This window comes from Vombatus ursinus, unplaced genomic scaffold (genome assembly GCF_900497805.2).
Source record: "Vombatus ursinus unplaced genomic scaffold, bare-nosed wombat genome assembly UNPS02014832.1, whole genome shotgun sequence".
Classification (NCBI taxonomy): domain Eukaryota; kingdom Metazoa; phylum Chordata; class Mammalia; order Diprotodontia; family Vombatidae; genus Vombatus; species Vombatus ursinus.
Genome location: NW_020954610.1, coordinates 25,845,876 through 25,861,852, shown reverse-complemented (window position 1 = coordinate 25,861,852; position 15,977 = coordinate 25,845,876). Strand labels below are relative to the sequence as shown.

Genomic DNA, 15,977 nt, shown 5'->3' with positions numbered 1-15,977 from the left:
CTCACATGCAATCAGTTACCAAGTTCAGTCCATGTCAGCTTGGCAACAACTGTCAAATCCTTTCTCTCCTCTGTACTTCCCATTGCTGCTACCATAGTACCGCCCCTCATGACCACCTGCCTATACTATTCCAATAGCCTATCTACAGATCCTACTCCTACTCTCTCTCCCTGCTTAAAACCATGTTCCACATGAATGCCACAATAACCTTTCTGCCACCACCAGACTTTCCAGCTATAATTCATATCACTCCCCCACAATGCTCTAGTCAAACTAGATGCCTGATTTCCCTTCTCTGCCAGAACACCTCACTTTCCTGTGCCTTCGTATCTTTGTTCATGCTGCGCCCTATGCTTGATATGTCTTCCCTCTTCCTTTTTAATTTAATTCTAGTTTTTTATTCAACAAATAAAGGTTCTTACATAACCTTTGAAGCTTACCTCAAAATGACTGCTTCCATTAATTGTTCCCTGATCTCCCTTAGAGTTCACACAGCAATATATTTTTCAATGCTCTAATATACTGAACTTGTACATGCACTAATATTGTGTATTAAGAGTGATGTTTGCTTATCAATAGATAAGTCTGCATGAAGGCAGGAGGGGATATGGTACAGTGGAAAGAGTATTGACTCCAGAGTCACAGGATAGGGATGAAACATCTAATCTAGCTTCTGATACATATTACCCATTGACCTTGGATAAGTTACTTGGATAAGTCACCCAAAGACTCTCTGGGTCTCAGGTTCCTCATTTATAAAATGAGAGGCTTGGACTAGATCAGTCAATCAATCAATCAATATTTATTAAGCACCTACTATGTGCCAGGGTATCTGAGATCCCTTTAGCTCTATATCTATGAATTTAGGATTATGTCTTACCAAAATTTTCCAGATTTGAGTGCCTAGGACAATTCTACACAGAATTGGTGCATAATCAGTGTTTGTTGAATAAACAAATGAGCAAATGATTAACACATCTAGTTAAGCCACTGAGCACTGCAGTGACCGAAATTCACTGCACTCCCCTCTAGTCTTTGAGGCAGACAATACTGTTATTTTTATTTCTGAAGAGTGGAGGAACAATATCAATACATGATTAATATGACCAAATCTGCTAAGACGGACCTGACCTACATCATAGCTGATGCCAAGTACCTGAATCAAGAGAAATCCAAATCACCTCAAGCAAAAACCAGGAAACACTTGGTTAAAGAAGTATGGGATAATTGTACACATATGATTTATATCTGACTGCTTACTGTCTCAGGGAAGAGGGAAGGATAGAATTTGGAACTTAAAACTTTAAATAAAAATGTTTTTTTTAAATTGGAAAAAATGAAGAGCACCTTCAGAGAAACATATAACAAGAAAAAAAGATGGTCTGGTTAGGTAGCAAACGCAAGAGACAGACAGCCTGCTCCTGTGTTTTCCTGGTGTTCACATGATGGCAAGGGAATCCAAACAAAGGCCCCCAAAAGCTGGGTGGACCCTCTATGCTGGATTTATAGGATGGCATGGCAGAGTAGCATCAGATGGGTAGAACTTCTGTGGATTGTGTTCTACATTTTTGGGGGTACCCACACTGATGAGACCAGAGATTCTTTGAAGCAATGGAGTATAATCATTCCAGCCTATGTCCACAAATTATGATAACCATATATGTGTATATGCTCACAGGAAAATGAGAATTCATTCACCTGATTCAGATCTTTCCTAAGTCAGAATCTGGTTAATACCCGAGCTACACTCTACTTCTTGTTTCTATTCAGAGTCCATAGGCATCTGCATTTTGACAGAATGCCTTTGTGCACACTAAGACAGAGATTGTCTTATAATGTGAAATAGAGAGCTGTAGGAAGAGGAAGAGGCACCATGAAGAAGGAAGAGGTGCTAGCCATTTGTGCATGCATCTGTGTGGCAATGCAAGCACGGCAGCTGAATAGTTAGCTTGACTCTAAAATTATTTGCAATAAGTCAGTGTTTCTACATGTGCATTCATAGCCTGTGCAACACACATATATTCAAATGAATTTGATCGACCTAGATTGTGGACCATGAGATTCAAGTCAAGATGAGCCTTTAGCAATCACCTAGTCTACTTTGTGGCAGGGCCAGTTAGGTGGTGCAGTAGATACGAGCACTGGGCCTGGAGTCAGGAGAACTTGAATTCAAATTTAGCCTCAGACACTTACTATTTGTGTGACCCTGGGCAAACCCTGTTTGCCTCATTTGTAAAATGAGCTGAAGGAAACGGCAAACCATTCTAGTATCTTTGCCAAGAAAAACTTCAAATGGAGTAACAAACAGTTGGACATGAATGAAAAATAAAAAAGTCTAGGTTAAGTGATTTGTCCAAGGTCACATAAGTAATAGGACCACAGACACAGATCTTGAAGGGACACCTAAGGACAATTTGTGGCCAAACCCTATGTTTTATAGATGAGGAAACTGAGGCCTTGGGAGGTTAAGTGATTTGTCCAAGGTCACATAGGAAGTAAGAGGTGAAATGTGAACCAAGGTCCTCTGATTCTGGAGCTAATGAGTACCAAGAGCTATCGAATGAATTCTTTTAAAAAATTGTTATGACCCTTACTATCAATACATGAATATTTCATGGGCAAACCACAGAAAAAGCGGTCTCTATGTGAAATCACGAGTCTCCCATATGCACATCTTGTTTTTCTTTAGAAAGCATCTATTAGATTCAACATGATACCTACACCACTCTGCCTATCTTTCTGCTCTGTCTTGTTTATTTCTTTAACGTTTCATCATCTCTCTTGTCTTTCTTTTCCCCTTTCTGTTTTGCATCACTATCATTAGCTATCATAACTCACTGCACCCCCTCTTAAAAAAAACAAACAAAAGCTCTGCTTTTTAAATAAATACATATGATCAAACAAAACAAATTCATATACGGGACATATCTGAAAATTTATCTGAATTTAAAATTAATCTGAAAATCTCATTGTGCACCACTAGTTCATTTCTACTAAGTACTCTTTGTTAAGAGGTGAAGCATATTTTTTCTGAGTTTATATCCAGCCTCAGACACTTATCAGCTATGTGAGTCACTTAACCTCTGTCAGCTTCAGTTGTCTAATCTGTAAAATGGGGATAATAACAGTACCTACCTCCTGAGGCTGTTGTGAGGATAAAATAATTTTTATAGAGTGTTTTGCAAACCTTAAAGCAAAATATATGTATTTGTATGTAGGCAACATATCTGTATATAAAGCAATATATACGTATATGTGTGTGTATATTTTGTTTGCTTGTTAGTTGCTGTTGTATCTAAGTGTTCATGACCCCATTGGGGCTTTCTTGGCAAAGATAATGGACTGGTTTGCCATTTCCTTCTCCAGATCATTTTACAGATGAGGAAACCAAGACAAAGAGGGTTAAGTGATTTGCCCCTGGTCACACAGGCCAGATTTGAACTCAGGAAAATGATCTACTGTGTCACCTAGCATACACATACATTGTTTTTGCATTTGTTATCATAATCATCATCATCATCATCATCCATCTTCTGTAATCATGACTGGTCTTACTGCAGGCATTTTTAATCAAAACCAAGAAAAAGAATGACAGCAATAAAAAAAGAAGAGTAGCAATCTAAGGATGTATTCTAATTACCCATTATCACCCATTACAATAGTTGTGAGTGGTCAAAGGTATATGTACATGTATATCATGTATACTATAAACACAATACACATGCATTGATATACATAGGTATACATATACATGTATGTAGCAGTACTGGCATGTCAGGGGAAAGAAAAGGGAAAAAGTTTTATTACGCTGTTTTATCAAAACTTCTGTTAGGATTAGCATGAACCTTCAGGGTTTAAAAAAGATGATTAGAAGTTTCAGATAGAATTTATAACAGGCTCAATCATGTTTCAGACTGTTCTCATCCAGGCAACTGAACTCTTGAAGGCTTCTCACTGAGTGGTGCTTGCTGACATCATTTAAAAACTTACTACTGAAAGAATGGTAATTGGGATGACTGACCAACCTCTGATCGAGTCCGAGGTCTCTACCCCACTGAACTTGGTATCAGCCAGATTCTGAAGTCCGATCCTTTGGAATGGCACCCAGCTAGGCAGGGACAGCTCTACGCCCCTTGCCGGCAGGAAGCAGTTTCAAAAGCCGAGACCTTTACTCCTTGCCCCAAAAGAATTTGGGTCCCATTTGTTTGAGGGGGGAATGATGGGGTATGGGTCCAAGTTGAGACCTTTGCCCCTTGCCCCCCCCAAAAAAAAATTTGGCTCCCATTTGTCTACAGGCCTCAGAAAGCCCTTAAACTTTTCTTACTCTGGCCTCAAAAGGTTCCTCATCGACTCCCCTTACCTCCCTTTGAAAGGCCTAGCCCCACCTTTTCATCTTATTCAGATGCCTTTCAAACTTCTTCCTTCCAGTTCCTCTCATTATCTATTCCCATTGTCTATTCAATTTCTTAGACATTCCAATCAGAATTCTCACCTAGACCCTTTACCCAGCCCCTCCTTGGGTCACCCAAAGTTACTTTAGTATATATAAGATACACCCTGGCTTCCATTTAAAGGCTGAGACTTTCTCATGACCACTTGTCCCTACTGGCATTACTAACATTCAGATTCCTTAAGAGTCTGGCCTGCATGGTTTATCTCTAATAAACTCTTTCTCTGGCTGGAAAAAAAAAAAGAATGGTAATTGGGCTTCATAAAAACAACCCAAAGTTCTTCTGTATCATCTTGTTTTTCCTAGTTACATACTTTCATGGCCATAGATAATGGGTCTGCAGCAAATGTGGAAGACCTACGGAAGACCATTAAGGACAGCTTTGTCAAGGCTCTCTATCCACTGAAGTGATTTGACAGTATTGGAAAATGCAGAAGCCCAGGGTCACTCCTAAACTCCAGGAATTGGTTTGAAAAAAATGTTCCAATGACAATAACAGACTTTTCAGTGGCATTTTAGTAAACAATATACTTGATTATTGAAGCCTGTAGATAATGATATTTTGTTTTATGACTTCTTAAATCTGTCTTAGATCCTACTTCCCTTCTACAAACCTCAAGCTAGGAAGGAGAGTGAATGAGCATTTGACCCATGCCTTGGTTCACTCTCAGGATTCAACATCACTTATGCTAAGACAGGCCAATGGACATGGTGATATAAGCTTTCTGAGTCAACAAATAAACTTGCAAATTGCAAATGCTGCTATTACATTTCCAAGGTTATCATAAGTTTTATTACAAAATTGTCATATTTTAGTAATAGTTCACGTTAATTTTTACAAGTTATCATCTGTGCTGAGATTTTATTTTCTTTACATTCTTTTCAAAGTTCCTTCCCAAATCTTTTCCATTAGTTCAACTTCTTGAATTACTAACTGTTTTGGGTATCTGACATGTTATGGAAGCTGGAAAGAAGAGTGAAGAAAATAAGAAAAAAAAGTATGCGGAGAATAGTAGAGAGAAGCAATATATTCATGGAATAATTGCTCTGTTTGCTTTTAGAAGAAGGAAACTGGACTTATTCCTTAATTATAATTTAGATACATTTTAATAAGGTAAAGTGTGAATAACTGAGTTTTAAACATTTGAGGGGATATTAAAGATGATAGCTACCATTTATATAGTAACTTAAGGCTTGAAGAACATTTTATAAATACCATTTCATTTATCCTCACAACATCTGGAAGGTGAAACATTCTACAGATGAGGAAATTAAGGCAGGAAGAAGTTAAATGACTTATTTACCCAAGGTCACACAAACTAGTCAAGGCTAGAAATAAATTTGAACTCAAGTCTTCCTGACACCAGGTTCAGAGCTCTAGCCTGTACCACCTCACTGAAAACAACTTTTTAGCTTAAGAAAATGCAATTATTCTGTCTTATGGATATAAAGTTCTGGTTTATAATTAAGAAATACTGTAAATAATTTCCCATTTCTAATCTATGTGCATTTTAAGAAAAGAAATTTTAATAACTATTTAATATCTTTTTAGGGAATAAATAGACAAAAAATAATTTTTAACAAAAAATATGCTATTTATCCTGTCTTGTGGATTTATATTTCTATTTTAAAATGGGAACATACTGTACTTATTTGCTATCCATTGTTTTTAATACTAAAACAAATGAGGGCCACAGAATCTTGTGGGCTACAGAATCTTGCTCTTGTGAGAGATGATTTCTCAGAAGTGAAGCCTCCTCAAAGGGTTAATAGTTTTTGTTAATAGTTCTCACAAAGGGCAGCAATTAGGAGATCACTGGTCATTTGGAGAGAGATAAGGTCAGAAGCCAGATAGTAAGACGAGTGGGAGGAGAGAAATTGGAGGCACCCGTTATAGATGGCCTTCTAATTGTATTGTTGAAACACACTCCCTTCTGACCTTGTCAAAACCCCCTTGGGCCCTGTTTTTGAGCGCTTAAGAGAGGGAGTGGAATGGCCCTACCCCCTCAACCTAAACTACAGGACTTCCCTCCTTTTCTTGTCTTGCAAACTTGTGTACTCTGCTGCTGCGGAAGATTTCCATGAATAGGTTGTGCCCCCTGAAGCCCAGCCAATGGGATAAAGGGGAAGGGGGTTTGGGAGGAGGAACTCATGTTAGGGTATAAATAAGCCTTGCTTTCTGTAACTAATTTGTAAGTCCTCCCTGCCCTGCACCATTAGGGTAACCAGGGGTGGTACCCTTTCTCATGAGAAAGCAATAAACTACTTTCTGCTTTCAAGGTAACTAAGTCTTTGTTTAGAATTTGAGCAGTGGTCTCTGTCCCACACAATCTTACCACTCAAGTCATGGAATCATTGAAATTTAGAGCTGAAAGGGCCCTTAGTTTATCCCCTCATTTTATGGATAAAGATATGAAGGCCTCCAGAAGTAAATCATGGTAACAGAGCTAATAATCTACACTGAGAGCCTTCTGATTTCAGTATATCTTACTGCTACTTAGTTTACTAATCCACTTAATTTTTTAAGCAGCAAGCTATTGACTCTTTACCATAGCTGGACAAAGATCATGGACTTTAAACACAACCACCAATTTGAACAAATTTCCAATTTTAAAAGTAAGCCAAATGTTTTGTAGGCAAAGCTGCCTGTCCATACAAGCCCATGTAAAAGCTGCATGGTTACATAACAGGAGAAACAGCCACAGCAGATCTGTAAGAACAAAGCAATAGAGTTTAGAACAACATGATGACAATTATTTTGAAAAAAGAAAATGGGCTTGGCAAAAGGGGTTTTCTAAGTTTTTTTTTTTTAATATTTCAACAGAGTTCAATGATACAGAGGTTAAACATGGGTCACATTGCAAAAGAAACAGAAATAGCAGCAAACACAGAACAGGCTTTTAGAGCACACATTCTGTCTCGGATTTTGGTTACCTTTCTGTTCACTGGAGCTATGGGCACTGATTCCATTGAAGAACAAGAAGAAAGAGAAGAAGCAAGAGAAGGGGAACAATTCAGATCATAGATTTAGAGCTTCCAGGGTCCTTGGAAATCATGTAGTCAAACTGTGTCATTTAGCAAATAAGAAAACTTGGTCAATAAGCATTAAATACCTACTATATGCTAGTAACTATGTTAAGCTCTAGGGATACAAAGAAAGGCAATAGGTAATTCCTACCTTCAAGGAGGTCACAGTCTAAAGCAGGGAGAAAACATGTGAACAACTATGTAAATACAGGTTAAATTGGAAATAATAAACATAGGAGAGGCACAGAAATTAAGGGGGTTCAAGAAAGGTTTTTTACAAAAGGGTGAGATTTTATCTGGGACTTGAAGGAAAGCAAAGGAAGCCTGGAAGTGGAGATGAGGAGGGAGAGCATTCCAGACATGTAGGAAAGCCAGTAAAAACGTCCAGAATTGAGAGATGGAGTCTCTTGTTTAAGAAATGGAAAGGAGGTCAGTGTCAATAGTGTCAATGTCAATGAAGAATACATGGCAGAAAGGGGAAGAGTAACAAGACTGGTAAGGTAGAGGAGGACCAAATGATGAAGGGCTTTGAATGCCAAACAGAGGATTTTATACTTGATCCTGAAGCCAGTAAGGAGTCTCTGGAGTAAAGAAGAATGACATGCTCAGACCTACACTTAAGAAAAATAATTCTGAACTGACAGCTGAGTAGATGATGGACTGGAGTGTGGAAACATTTGCAGCAAGCATACTAAGCAACAGGCTATTGCAATAGTCTAAATGTGAAATGATGAAGAACTGCACTAGGTAGCAGTGTCAGAGAAGGGGGGGCATGTGTGAGACATATTATAAGGTAAAATTGGCAGGCCTTGGCACTCTGGATATTGGAAGTGAGAGTAAGAAGTCACGGGTGATACCTAAGTTTTGAGCCTCAGTGACTAGGGAAAAAGTGGTGCCCAGAAAAGTAACATGTAAATTAGGAAAGGGGAGGGGTTTGGGAGAAAAGATGATGCGTTTAATTTTTGGATATGTTGAGTTTCAGATGTCTATGGGACATCCAGTCTGAGCTTTCCAGATGGCAGTTGGAGATGTGAGACTGGAAGTCAGCAGTGAGGTAAGAGCTAGACAAGCAGATTTGACAATCACTGAACTTACAGATGATAAATGAATCCAAGGGAGGTAATGAGATCATCAAGTGAAATAACATAGAGGGAGGAGAGAAGAGAGAGTCAAGGACAAAGTAATGGGGGAAAACCAATGTTAGTGGGTATGACCTGGATGAAGATCCACCAAAGGAGAATAAGAAGGAGTGATCAGATAGGTAGGAGGAGAATCAGGAAAAATAATGTCTTGAAAACCTAGAGAGAAGAGAATATCAAGGAGAAGAGAGTAAGTGATAGTGTCAAAGGCTGAGGAGAGGTCAAGAGATTGAGGACTGAGAAAAGACCATTATAGTTGGCAATCAGGAGATACTAACTTTTGAGAGAGCAGTTTTGGTTGAATGAAGAGATTGGGAGCCAAACTATAGAGAATTATGTAAGAGGAAAGAAGTGGAGATGTTGTAGATGTCCTTCTCAAGGAATTTAGGTACAAAAGAGAGAAGAAATATGGGGTGATAGTTAATGGTAATAGATGAAATGAAGGAAGATATGCTCATGTTTGTAGGTGATGGGGAAGCAGCCTGTATACAGGGAGAGACTTACGATAGTGAGAGAGTGGGAATGACAGAGGGGACAAACCTCTGGAGTAGATCAGATGGAATGGGACCACTTGTGCACATTTGCCTTGGCAAGGAAAAAGGCATTACGTGAGACAGAGGTGAAGGAGAACATAGTGGTAGAAGGTATCTGGATGATGTGAGTTGAAGAAAGCTAAAGTGAGTTGTCTAAGATGATATGGACAGTAAGTAACAGAGTCTGGTTTTGAACCTAGGTCTTTTGGATTTGAAGAGATATTAAAGAAACATAGAACATCTGATGTGGTAGGGCATGCTTGTATTCCCTACTACTGGGGAGGATGAGGCTGGTGGGCAGTTTGAACACAGTAGTTCTGAGCTGGGCAGCTAGGTGACACAGTGGACAGAGTACTGGGCCTGAAGTCAGAAACACCAGAGTTCAAATGTGATCTTAAACACTAGTTGTGTGACCCTTTTAACCTCTGCCTAAAACTGGAGAAGGAAATGGCAAACTACTCCAGTATCTTTGCTAAGAAAACCATATGGACAGTTAGTCACGAAGAGTCAGACATGACTAAACAAGTGAACAACAACAAGGTCTGAGCTGCAGTAGGGCTAAAACTTATCAGGTATCTGCATCAAATCTGGCACTAATATGATAGAATCCTAAGTATAAGGGGCCACCTGCCTAAGAAAGAGCAAACCAGTCCAAATTAGAAAAAAAATAGATCAAAGCTTCCCTGATGATTAGCAGTGGGAGTAGTGGTTGTACTTGGAATGACAATAGGGAAACCTGATCTCAATCTATCAATCAATACAAAAAATAAATTAATGAGAAAGATAAGCTCTTAAAGAAAGAAGGGATCCCTAATAGTTTGCTAATAAGAAAAGCAACAATTTCTTATACTAAAAACTTCTTGGACATTATCTTTCTTTTTTATATTACTTTCTTAAACAAGTGCAACTGAAATTATAAGGATTAAAGACAAGTTTATATATTTTGTTTGGCTCTGAAAACATAATAAATTTGTTATCTAGTCAAGAAAAAAATTAATACCACACAGAGAAATGGAAAATGATTCCAGAAGAATGCAGAGATTACATTTAGATGAGATTAGGACAAGAAAATGGTAAGAAGTAGTAAGGAGTACTCACTGTCAGGGAAGAGGAAATGTGTTTAAACTGCAGTAAAAAAAAAAAAAAAAAAAAAGTATAAGCATGACTGTCCTGGCTATGCAGTCAGGTAACACTTAGGCACGTACCCTTATGGAGATTTTCCTTCCAAGGCGATTTTAATGAATAAGACCCATTTGTCTGTTGAGGGTGAGGTAGTAGGAAAGCGGATAGATCAGAAATGTGGCTTTTTGAGATCCTTTTCACTATTAAATTGAATTGAATCAGTAGGATGTTGTTTCTTAGATATTTGAAGGACTCTAGATTGTTTTTTTTTCACTTTTTTGTTTGTGTTTTGAGGAATGTGGGAAGATGAAGGTTCTGACCATCTTGAAAATTCCATTTCTCTTAAAGGTCTTTCACTTTCCCACCCCCTCTTATATAAAATGCCAAAATTTTGCCAAAAGAGCCCCTGAGGGGTTCTAAACTCCTGCCAATACATAATTCACTCAAGGCTATGATTATTTTTAATACTGGATGACAAGTAGATATGTTTGGTATTCTTTAACTCTCCATCTAATTGCTATGAGTTAAAGAAAGACCCTTTGGAAAAGTCAGTTTCCCTGAGTCAGTGGTAAGGACAATAACCAAAAAGGGTGGTTGGACACATTAGCAAAGGAAATTGAAATCATTTTTTTGGTGACTTTAATGAGATAGTCAGAGGACATTCCTAATGATAGATCCCCATGGGGATGGACTACTTGACCACTTTCTGGCCTCTTCTAGCACACAGATTCTGTGAAAAGCATTATGTAATTGATGTTTCAAAAAGAATCCTAAGAATGGCCTTGTGATTGGGGGCAGGGAAGGTAAAATGAAATATGAAGAAAAGGGGGGAAATGGGTAGAAGGTGTTTGATTCTTTTAAACAGAAATTAAATGTTTTCTCTGAATCCAAACCAAACCTCTCCACACTCTACTCCATCTTGAAGTACTACTAGTAATGTTTTAATGTCTTGTAATCCTTATGCCCTGCACCCCTAACTTTATTGCAGTACTTACCCTCCTATGGTCAGAAGGCTCTGCCAAGATCTGCTCGCTACCAATGTCTCTATAGGGCCAGTGCTTCTTCTGCTTTAAAGATATTCCCAACAATTGGCAACATTCACTAGCTCCTTCCCTTCAGGGACAAGATCTTAGCCAACAAAGTCTTAAAATTTGGTTGTACTGATTTAAAATATGCATAAAAATAGATAGTAATACACAGTAGTACAGTATTCTGGCTTCACTCTGTCCCACCTTCCCTTGTTTCCTAGATCTCAAATAGCTACAGCTATAAGAGGAGCAAAACATTGGTATCAATCTAAGCCACTTAAAAGGGAAATAATCCCACTCCCACCCCACCCGCAGTATAGTTGTTGACACTACTGGGCTGCTTAGAGCATTCTCTTTCTAACAAAGACCTCATTTCCCCTCAGTAAACCCTAGAGCAAAACAAGGAACTTCTATGGCTTCATAAGAACTGCTTCATTGCCTAGGACTGAAGCAACCTTAATTCCTTTCTGCTAACACACAGTGAAGTATGAATCTTCTTCCAGCAGTTTTCAGTCCATCACATTTCTGTCTTCAGAAAAAATAGGAAGTAACTACGGAGGGGGCAGTTAGGAGGTACAGTGTTACTGTGTTCACTGGGCCTAGAGTCAGGAAGACCTGAGTTTAAATATGACCTCAGACACTTACTATCTGTGTAACCCTGGGCAAGACACTTAACACTGTTTGTTTCAGTTTCCTCATCTGTCAGATGAACTGGAAAAGAAAATGGCAAACTAGTCCAGCATCTTTGCCAAGAAAACCCCAAATAGGGTCACGAGAAGTCAGTCACGACTGAAATGACTGAACAACAAAACAGCAAACTTTATTGACAGTCTTGGAAAAGCAGACTGAGATGTTCTTGAGCTAGTGGAGGAGACAGAGGCTGTCTGGGTATGAGGTAATAATTTTATCATACCTATTAAGAATATTTCCATCACACCTTTTGTCTGTGAAGCTGAAAACATTTTTGCAGTCCCCCTCAATAATTCTCACATCTGTGTCACTGTGCAGTAAAAGAACAGATAGGACTAATGTCATCGCACTGATTTTGCAGCTGATCTTGTTTAGCAATGCTGAGTTGATTTGCAAAATGATGTGTAATCAGGAATCTCTCCCCAAACTGTAGAATATAGCACAGATTTCCTATTTCTCTCATCACTTTCTAGTTTGCAGCTAATCACCTATTTAGAGTACCTTGGAAAATCTAAAAGGACTTGGGGAAAAGAAACTGCCAAAAGGTTAATATTTTAAAAATTCATAGTGTCAATCTATGGCTCTAAACACAAAAGACAGTATGAGAATGATGAGGGGGACTGGAATCTCAATCAACCAACACATTTACTGAATGACCACTACAGACGAGACACTGTGTTGTACCCTGTGAAAGGGGCTGCAAGACATACTCAAATATCTTGTCCATCCTAGCTAAATTCTTTTCCCTCTGATTGATACCTAAGACTGTTGGATACTGTTCCTCTGCTACAAAATAAGCGGGCTGTGCCAGCAATGGGAATTTATTGAGAATGGAAATGGGAACGAGGACAAGATCCACAAAAAATCGTGGGGACCCTCAACTGGGACCCCTGACTTTGCCAATTAGTCCCTCAAGATGTGAATTCTATTGAGAAATGCAGGGCAGCCACACTATGGAAATCTTTCAGATCCTTCCCTGCTATGAGTATATATAGGATCCTGTCCACATACAGTAGTTAGCTATGTCTTTTGTGCTTGCTTTTGAGTCAGTGCTGCAAACAAGCCAAAAGAAATAACATTTAAAATGTGGCAAGCCAGACCTCCCCAAACTGGAAACAGTGGAGCTGATTTGAACTGCTGTGTGCTTAAAGTGGAATACACATTGCTGATACAATAGAAGTTCAACTACAGAGTTATGAGTGTGTGTGAATACAAAACCACATGCATTTATAGCATGCATAAGTAAATATACAACACATGCCCCTCACAGAGACTTATAAATGTTGACTACGAAAAGGTCTAAACTGCCATTCTTTCCCCAAACCCTGAAAATGATGAAAAGTATTATCATGTATATCTGTAATACTGTTCCTCTTATTACACTTAAGTATTTTAAGCACTCTCAGATCTGCATGATACAGGATATGGTCTATTGCTATGTGGACATGATTGAGCTTTAACACGATACATTTTGTGTTTTCCCCCTGCTATGCTCGTCCAGTCCAGATATATGTGGTTCAGATTCTGCTCTGCTTCCTATTTCTTCATTTCTTTGTCTGAATGGCCTTTATTTATGATACCCCACTCCAATAAATATAAATTTAATTTTTCTTTCTCCCTTTTTCTTCATATCTCTAGGATCTCCACCCTTCAATAGGATAAGCCCAAAGATATTCTCTCTCTGTTTTCTCAAGGTCCCACAAAATGAAGCTTCTAAAGGGATAGCTACACTTTTGTTCCCTTCTGGTAGTATGCAAACACGTGGATTCACCACTTACCTTTTATCATATTATCCAGACTTGTTTGCAAGTTGTTAGGTTATTTTTGTTTGCTGAATTTGAATGTCAAAGGACCTAACCATCTCATATTTTCTTAAGAATAAGTCTTTGATCCTTTCAAGCACCATTAGTAACAACCATGCTCAGCTTTGTAGAATGTGTTATTTTGTAGAACATACCAATTTCCTTTGCTTTTCAGCATATTTTATTACAGACTTATTTTAATTTCTCATAATCAATGAATGTGTGATTCATATAATTTCTTTACATGTGAATTGTCTCCTCTTCACTACTTAAAAGATTCTTCCTTTGATAATGAAATTCTAGTACTTGATAACTACACATTTCCAGTTGAAATTAAAAGTGAGATTCTGTTTGGACATCTTATGGATTCCATTGATTATATTAAGCCTTCTGTTTTCAGTACTACTAGCCTGTACAAGGATAAAGAGGTGGAAGACCATAGAATCATATATGTAGAATTAGAAGGGACCTCAGAGGCCATCTAATATAAACCTTTCATCTCAAAATGAGGAAACTGAAGCCCAGAGAAGTTATGTGACTTGCCTAAGGTCACATAGGTAGTAAGTATCATAGGTAGGATTTGAACCCAGGTTCTCTGAAAACCAAAGCCAATGATCAGTGTACCACTTTGAAATGTTACGTATAAGGAAGAGCAAAAAAGGTCAGTCTGGCTATAGCATAAAATGTGTGAGTGGGAATAATATGCATGTAGCCAAGAAAAATAGACTTTAGCCAGGTTGTGATGACTTTAATAATAAAAAGTGGAATTTGTATTCTATTTTAAAGGCAATGGGAAACCACTGAAAATTTTTTGAGTAGAGGAATGATATGGTCAGACCTAGAAAAATCAATTTGCACTTATGTGGAGGATGAATTGGAGAAGAAAGCCATTAGATACAGGGAAACTAATTAAGAGGTCACTGCAATAGCCCAGGCAAAAGGTGACAAGGTTCAGGACAATATGGTGGGAGATGGTGAGGTGAAATCAAAAAGACTTGGTGATTGATTTGAACACATGGAATGAAGGAGAATGAAAAATCAAGGATGGCTCCTAGTTTGCAAATCTAAGTGACTAGAAGAATGATGATGCCCTTGAAACAAGTGGTGAATTTGGGTAAATGAGTAGGAGGCAAGGAAATGGAGATGAGGAATACAGTTTTTTTTCTTGAAGTTTGGCTAAGAAAAGGAAGAGAGATACAGGATGACCCCTGAAAGTGATCAAACAGTCTTTGCTTGAAGACTTCCAGTGAAAAGGAATCCACTACCTTTCAGGGCAGCCCATTCCACTTTTGGACATGTCTAATTGTTAAGAAGTTTTCCATTTACTGAGCCTAAATCTACCCTTGTAACTTCTACCCATAATTCCTAGTTTGGTTTTCTGGGTCAAGTAGAACTTGAAACACTTGAAGTATCATATCCTACCTAAGTATTCTCAAGGCTGTTTCCTTTCCCTTCAGTCAGTCCTCATATGATGTAATTGTAAGGCCCTTCACCATCCTGGTTCCCTTCCTCTGGATACTGTCCAACATCTCAACATCCTTGAAGAACCCTTCTATGCATTAGAGTAAAAAGAAGTATTGCTGCATTTCAAGATAGAATAAGTCAGATTCCGTTTTTTTTTCCTTATACACATTTTTCCCCTTGACCTCAGCTCCACATTCTGGAGGCAAAGAGGCATTTTTATAGATTTTTTTTTTTCAAAGGCAAATAATCTCAGTAGACTTACTGGACACAAATCCTACATGTGGAAGACTTTCTCATTATCATACTAGCAAAGCATGCTCTATTGAAAAGCCAAATGAAAAGAACTCTTAAAAAGGGAAAGAAAGAAAAGTAGGTTCCAGGACAAGAACCAATTGATGCAACAAAGGAAGAACAGCAGAATTTCCAAAAGGCCAATATCTAGTCAATATAATGTACTCTTTCATTATTTCTGTCAATATTGGAGAAGAAAATTTTACATTTTTTCTGTCTTATTTCACAAAATCTTCATTTGAAAACTTATCTTTTTTGGTATAGAATGCCATATTCACTTACTGCAAATGTCATAGAAGGCATTATTCACAACTAACAAAACTTGAGGTCACACATTAAAACAACATCCATCAGACATTAGATATCTTCCTGCAGAATTAAGTGTAAACAGTTGTTGATTTACATACCAAAGATGCCATCAATCCTCTATA

At 38.2% G+C, this 15,977-nt stretch overlaps 1 protein-coding gene across 3 annotated transcripts in view; it reads right to left on the bottom strand.

Moving 5' to 3' along the window:
- The window catches only part of MOB3B (MOB kinase activator 3B), a 235,524-nt gene that overhangs the window by 6,651 nt on the left and 212,896 nt on the right, over positions 1–15,977 (bottom strand). The window lies entirely within an intron of this gene.